This window comes from Diadema antillarum, unplaced genomic scaffold, assembly GCF_040938485.1.
Source record: "Diadema antillarum isolate AM-2024a unplaced genomic scaffold, OU_Dant_1.0 scf00000099, whole genome shotgun sequence".
Lineage (NCBI taxonomy): Eukaryota > Metazoa > Echinodermata > Echinoidea > Diadematoida > Diadematidae > Diadema > Diadema antillarum.
In genome coordinates, this window is record NW_027270988.1 from 2344301 (window position 1) to 2352253 (window position 7953).

Sequence of the window (7953 nt, forward strand, 5' to 3'; positions counted from 1 at the left end):
CCAGAAAATACATAAATAAGCATATACTGTTGCGTAGCAGGACAATTAACCCCCCCCCCCCCCCCCCCCCCCCCCCCCCTCCCCGACAATTACCCCGGCTATATATACTGATTAGTGATGTATCCTAACGTTAGAATTAAGATTACGCTTACTCTCTAAAAAAATCGAGTGAAAATATTCACTCCTAAAAGAGTGAATACAAAAAAGAGTGAATTTAGAGTGAAATTGGAGTGGATTTTGAGTGAAAATGTTCATTTTCACTCGTTTTAGAGTGACCTCAGGGATCACTCCGGAGTGATCCCTGAGGTCACTCCAAAATGAGTGAAAATGAACATTTTCACTCAAAATTCACTCCAATTTCACTCTAAATTCACTCTTTTTTGTATTCACTCTTTTAAGAGTGAATATTTTCACTCGATTTTTTAAAGAGAGTAGAGTTAGGTTTAGGGTTATCGGTTAATTACGAATAGGTTCAGGATAAGGATTAGGGTTATGGTTATGGGGAAGGTCTGAGGCAATTACTGTCCAGGGGATAATTCATAGTAATTTCCTTAGACCCGTCTGTTGATTATTTATTTACATTTTGATCACTTTTACTACATAAAGTGTTAAGTTAGCCTTTTGTATTATCATTATTATAATAATAATGATCGTAGCCATTATACCACAACGACTATTATCATTATTTATATCATATGTATATCATCATGGATTAAAAAGTATACCACTCTATGGTAACTCATATACATGCGGTAAACGGGTATTGTATACTGATAAAACAATTGTATGAATTCATTAATTGTGAAGACATACAGTTTATACATAAATATGTTACCACTCTGGAACATGTTCTTCGGAGACAGCAGGGAGGTGGAAAGAGACAGTCTGTGCCTTCCTGCTTGTCTCCTAGCATTATCCAATTATTTTGTTTTCTCATATTTCTCGTGAGTGATGTTATAATTCTGATGCTTTTATAATTCATAGACCTATTATGTCTTATTGGTTGCAATGTTTTCTGTTTCTGATATATGTTTTTTTAAAGGTGATAAACAAACCTTAATCATTCAATCAATCAATCAGTCAGTCAGTCAATCAATCAATCAATCAGTCAATAAATCAATCAATAATTAAATCACTCACTCACTCACTCAATCAATCGATCAATCAATCAACGACATGATGACATACCATTATTATGATAATGATGATTGCCACTGAGATGACGAAAAATAAAGAATTCATATAATTATTATGTGGTATTATTATGTCTTCTCTTTTGGTCACATTTTCCTGGTATACACGACCGTATGAATAGTGTCTGTGCCAAAACATTGCTATGTTGTTACAATATATTTCATTTGCATCCTAAAACAAGCACTGTTGATAACATGCTTGTATTATCAGCATCATAATACATCAATAACCAAATGTACAAATGTACATATTATGATGAATTCAACATAAATACATCATGTTGGAATATTGATGGTGCTGTTTGTTTTCTTTGAGTGTTCCACGTCCTTATTATACAAGCTTTGCTTTTTAGTGGAACATTTTTTTTTCATGGAAATCAATAAACTATATTGAATAAACTGAACTGATTTGAAAAAAAAAAACTACTGAAAAAACAAGGTTGATGTTGAGAACGAGTACATGACCAGTGCATAGGAATTAGTTATCGTCATGTTTTGTTAGTGTTTTTTTTTGACATCGTTATTATTATTTTTGACATCGTTTTTATATTTCTACGCTTTCCCACCCCCCCCCCCCCCATGAAGGTTATTATACGATGCTGTCAGGCTATTGCCATGGTTGTTTTGCACACATATTGATGCGTTAATGCGAGGTGACAGTTATGGTTATAATTAGAAAAGCTCATTTAACTGCATCGATGCAGACTCCATTGGATTATTGTATGTAGGAATCCTGAAGAGATGGAATCATATTAATGATTATCTCATGCTGCGTTCGAGCGTTTTTAATAATTTTTTTTTGCTTGTTCTTGTTCTTTCGAATCTGCAGGTCATTGGTCAAAAGTTTTTTTTTTCCCTCGTTCTGCTCTGTCATACGTCATCCTGGAGTCGAAGCCTGAAGAACAGCAGACGTCGTCCACGCCTGCTGTTGCGAGGATGCAGAAAGGTATACTCTATAAGCTGTAATACTTTCGGGAGGGTTTAATTTTCCCAAACTTCGCGAATCATAGTTGGATAGCGAATTTAACAACACGCGAAAACGTCGCCATGCTCTAAGGATAACAATATATCACATTAGATAGCGTCGGTGTCAGTTCACGAAAGCAACATCTCGCGAAAATGTCTGTGATCTCCAATTTAGCGAAAATAATATCTGTACGCGAAAATAACAGCTTCTAGCATACACGTCCACCTGTCCATAGTTATGCACCCTTGTTCACCTATTTTCGTAAGGAAGAATGCTGCAATTGAATACTGTACATTGAATTCTTGTTAAAGATACCAAAGAGTAATATCAATATAATATATAGTAAACGTGTAGCTGACAATAATGATAATGAAGATAATAGCACGGTTCAAAAGAATTAGCTTAAATTGATTGAGATACCATTTTATATTGCATTGATTTTTCTCATTGTTATCATTATTATTATTATTATTATTATTATTATTATTATCATTATTATTGTCATCATTAGTATTATAATTATAATTACTATTATGAGTATCATTATAATTTTCAATGTTATCATTATCATAATCATTCTTATTTTGTCCATACTTATGCCGCCTCGTATTTCTACGACAGCGTGGTGTCCATCCATTCTATCATTGCTAATAGTGAACAAAACCTGCATGCTAAATGCTCTCAAACCTTTCACCGCACTGGCGGATCCAGAGGGGGCGTTTTGTTGTTTTTGTTAAAACAAAAGAAATAAAAAAATGATTTTGTAAAAGTTCCTCCTCTTGACGGAATTCCTGGATCCGCCCCTGCCTACTGTGAAAGGTTCACAAGAGAGGTCATGTTGATTGTTGCTTTCATAGATGTTTTGTCCAGGCTATGTTCGCCAGGCTCGTAAAGCACGAAAAATGTGAACAAAGGGTTTCAGGAAACCAACTGACCGTGTGATAGGAATTCATAACAGCACAGCCAACATAGCAGTTCACGAGGCGTGCGCCCCCTATTTATCTTTTTTTTTTTTTTTTTTTTGGTTAAAACAAGGAAATCAAAAGAAAAAAAATGAGGGGGGGGGGGCGTGCGCCCTCCTTTAATTTTGTAAAGGCGCCTCCTCTTTACGGAATTCTTGGATCCGCCCTGCACCGGGTAGCACTCTTGATACCCATTGAGTATTCAATAGTATTTTCGTCACATTTTGTGCACTATAGATCTAAACTTATTCTGCAAGAGGGATTATGGGTAGAGTGTCTTGCTTATGGACACAGGTCTTGGAGCTCGAACCCTGAACCCACTGCGTCAAGTATAAGGCACGCATTATACGCGCAGTGTGCAATCCCCTTATTGTCATCGGGTATATTGCACCGTATTCAGCGAAGATTCGTCAATCCAAATAAACAGACAAAGCTCATAAATCTCCCTCCCTTTCTCCTATTCTAGTATTGCAACAACAACAACAACAACAACAACAACAACAACAACAACAACAACAGCAACAACAACAACAACAACTGTAGATGATTGGAGTTAAGCCTTTTCGCTGATCATTCGGAATAATAACAAACAGTTACCATTATTACGACACCTCCTGTATTGCCTGTTCAGTGAAGAATTTGTGTACATACAGTTCAACGGGAGACTTGAGAGGTGATAACATCGTCAAAAGCTACGCCAGTTTCAGAATGTGTAAATATGGCATTAAAAAGTATTTGAGAAAACATGAGGAACTTTACAATTCCATAACCCCAAATGATAACTTCCTTATAATTCAGTTCGATTTTGATACGATGAATTTTGTTGCGATGCTGCTTATCAAAATTGACTTTTCTTCTTAATGCCTACTTGAACATGGTGCTGTATCGTAATCTATCGCCGTATTATAATTACTTTAAACTGGGGTTTAATGGCAAGTCTAAAACAGCAACAACGACGACGACAACATAACAACAACAAAAACAATAATGATGATGATGTATAATGGTGATGATGATAAGAATGATAATAATTGAATAGTAATGATAATAATCATCATCATCATAATTACAATAATAATGATAATAATATAATAATGATAATTGAATAATAATAATAATAATGATAATAATAATAATGATGAGTAATGATAATAATCTAATAATCCTAATAATAACAACAACAATAATAATGATATTAATGAAAATAATAACAACAACAATAATAATGACAGCAACAACAAGAAAGTAAAGGCAACTGCAAAAAGCATCTTTTTTATTACTATCCCAACTTTGCGTTCAAATTAAGAAAGTGTCCCAGAATAATTCGAGTCACTGTTATTACTACCCAGACAATCAGGTCAAGATGAAACGGGATGCTGAAATGGATTTATTACAATACATTGTTATTAACATCCAAAGTAGGCCCAAATGTATCCGAAAAAATTATAATCAGCTTCCAAAACATTTCTTTAGGTTCTTAATCGAAAAAAAAATTACAAAAGAAGAAGAATAAAGAAAAAGTAGAACAAGAATAAGATGAAGAAGAAGAAGAAGAAGAAAAAAAAGGTGATGGTGCTGACGAAGTCTTTGGAGTAACAAACCTTTTTTGACTTTCGGTATGATGAATCTTCGGTATAACGAGCCTTTAATTGTTTCATTTTTAATAGACTAACAAACTTCTGGAATACTGAGCCTTCGGCAGCTGTTCGAAATAACAACTTTTATTTTTTTTTTTTACTACAGCGAATCTTCCAGCAATATTGGTTATGCATTCACCACAGTGACGTAACAGTTATTTGTATGTCTGTTGATGATTTACCTTTATCTCTTTTACAATGTTATTCTGTTCATCGCATTGTGGTCATGGTGGTACTGATTTCATGACATCTGGGTATACGAGTGTTTCATTGTATTTCTAATCATTTTGTTTGTTGGAAATGAAATAAATCAACTTGAACTTGAACTTGAATATATCGAACCATCATTTCATTTTCGGAATTTCGGAATAACGATCCTTCGGAATAAAGAACTGTCACCGAAATTTACTATCTTTATAACGAAGGAAATGTGCGTCTTCAACTCACTTATAATACGATGAATGCAAGTTGTATAGGGCCTACAATCGCAGGCATGGAACAGAAGGATAAGCGAAAAGGCTGAACTCGATCTTCTTCATTTTTGTTGTTGTTGCAATACTACAATGGAGGCCTCTATCCATTTCAAGCTTAATCGCTTATGATGGTGGTCTCCTGCATTCAATTATCTCTGTTGTTTACTGAAAAATACTGTATATCTTATTTTATGTTTCTGTGTATCTACATTGCTTAATGCAATCACCTATGTGTATCTATTTATGTACTGTTATCGATTTATTTCACTGCACTTGTTATTCTTTGTCTTTGTACTTTTTGAAGTTTGCATTCAAATTGCATCTGATTGAATGCAGAAATAAAAGCAAACAAACAAAACAAACAAAACAAAAACAATATGAGAAGGAGAGGGAGATTGAGCTTTGTCTGTTTATCATATTGATGTGTGTGTGTGTGTGTGTGTGTGTGTGTGTGTTTGTTTGTTTTCACTGTGTAGGCCTATATAATCTTATTTTTTTTCTCTCTCTCCATCTTCTGTTATATAAGAACATATACATTTTTATTATGACATGGGCCCTATCAGGTCCTATGTAGGCTTACAGTATTATTCTCTACGATAATTATGTTAACATAATGACGATCTGATGTTGCATATCTGCGCAGGAAAAAATAACCACCAATGAGAGTTTGCAAGTCAGTCATTCATACGGGATGGGCAGGGTGAACTCTCAAAGTACAATAGGAAGAAATTAAGGGGCCATGGAAGGGAAATCTTTGACTTGTAATGTTTTCTTCTTACACATACATTTAACATGGCTTCCCTTCTATTCACTTTTTATTTTTATGTTGTAATTTTTATGTATATTTCCTGACAAGAGTACAAAAAAAATCCCTTCTTACATTTTTATTTCATTTACCTCTTATGATTGCATGAATTATTAAACCCTGTACGTTTTTTTTCATGTTTTAAATACACCCTAATGGAGTAGGACCTACTATAGATTATGATATATGTTGAATGGGAGTCTAAGGGACTTTAGGCCTATTATAGTAAAAAGAAAACCTAAAAGCACACACAGTGCGTGCGTGTGTGGGTGTTTGATGCCAAGAAAATTGGAGCTTAACGCCATACTTCCCGTCTTATCTCGTTTCTGGCAGATTAATATTAGATTCAAACAGATTTGAGACAATCTATTTTGTAGACTAGGGCCTACACAGAAAGTAAGTCATATAATTTATTCCTTCATATTTAAACAGGGTAGTCCCCTCAGTTTCTCAACTGCTTTCCAGGGGAGCCCTGTGTACATGTACATGATAAAACATTGGATTACGATAGACAGTATACAGTACAAGTTTTAACACATATACACAATACAATACACCCTTAAAAAGATACTAGACCATGGAGACTGATATAAAATGTATTCTGAATTCAACGTAGACAAAGTGTATTATTGAAAAGAAAAAAAAAACTGTGTAATAAAAATTACTGTAATGACACACCAAAATAAAAACTGAGTTTAAAATACCATAAAAGGGGTTAGTGGAACCAAAAAGAAAAATCATTTAAAAAAAATCATATTGAAGCGTAAGCTACCTTCGCAATATTTAGGACAGATTTCTTTGCTAGCTACATTTATACTAGCGCCTGTAGGCCTATCTAAAAAGAAAGATATCCATCTTATTAACTTTTCATAAAAAAAAGAAATAAAGGTGGAACATTGCACTGAGTTATCCAAATGATCACAATACAGGGGCTGATCCAGGAATTCCGGAAAGGGGGGGGGGGGGGGCGCACGGGCGTGGCCCTTTCATTTTTTTTCTTTTTATCTCTTTTACTCTAACCAAAAAAAAAAAAAAAAAAAAAGGGGTGCCTGGTGCCCCCCATCCGCCAATGCAATAAACACGTTTTTTTTTTTTTTTTTTTTTTTTTTTTTTAAACAAGGAATAGACAATAATATGGTATGGACTTTCATAAGGCGAATTGTTGCCTATTAATTTGTAGTTTGAAGTTTTTTTTTTATTAGCAACAACGTTTTGAACATAGTACATAATTATAAGAATCATAACACAATTGAGTATATGAATATAAGAACGACCCAAGTCCATGGAAGACCATTTCGAGTAAACTAAAAAAAAACTTCATATCTTTTTTGTTTGTCCAATAATATTTTATTTAACTGTGATGGGATGGCAACATTGTATATACAAATTAGAACATATATTATTATGACAATTAACATTAACATTGATTGTGGAGAGGCCATTTTGTGTGATGGACTTGGGTCGTTCTTTGATTCATATGGACTTGGGTCGTTCTTTGATTCATATACATGATATTCTGCTATAGAGATGAGAGAAGGACGAGAGAGGGCGCTATAATATGAATGTAAGAATGACCCAAGTCCTTCATTCTTACATTCATATAAGATTTAACTCTTTTATTTCAGGCACTTCCGGGGGTAATTAGGATTTATCATTTATACACAAGATGAGTCCATGCATAAGCTACAATTTCCCATGTCAAACTAAATTTGGCCAAAAATTGGACTTTGGTCGTTCTTATATTCATATACTCAATTGTATCTACATGCATATGTGAAAAAAAAATATTCTTATCTGTTACTCCTTTACAATAACATGATTAAATGATGATATTAAGAGTTAAATGTGATACATGTAGCATAATTTTACAAAGTTATTAATAAGCGTGCAACGTATGTAGAATATCCATCACACAA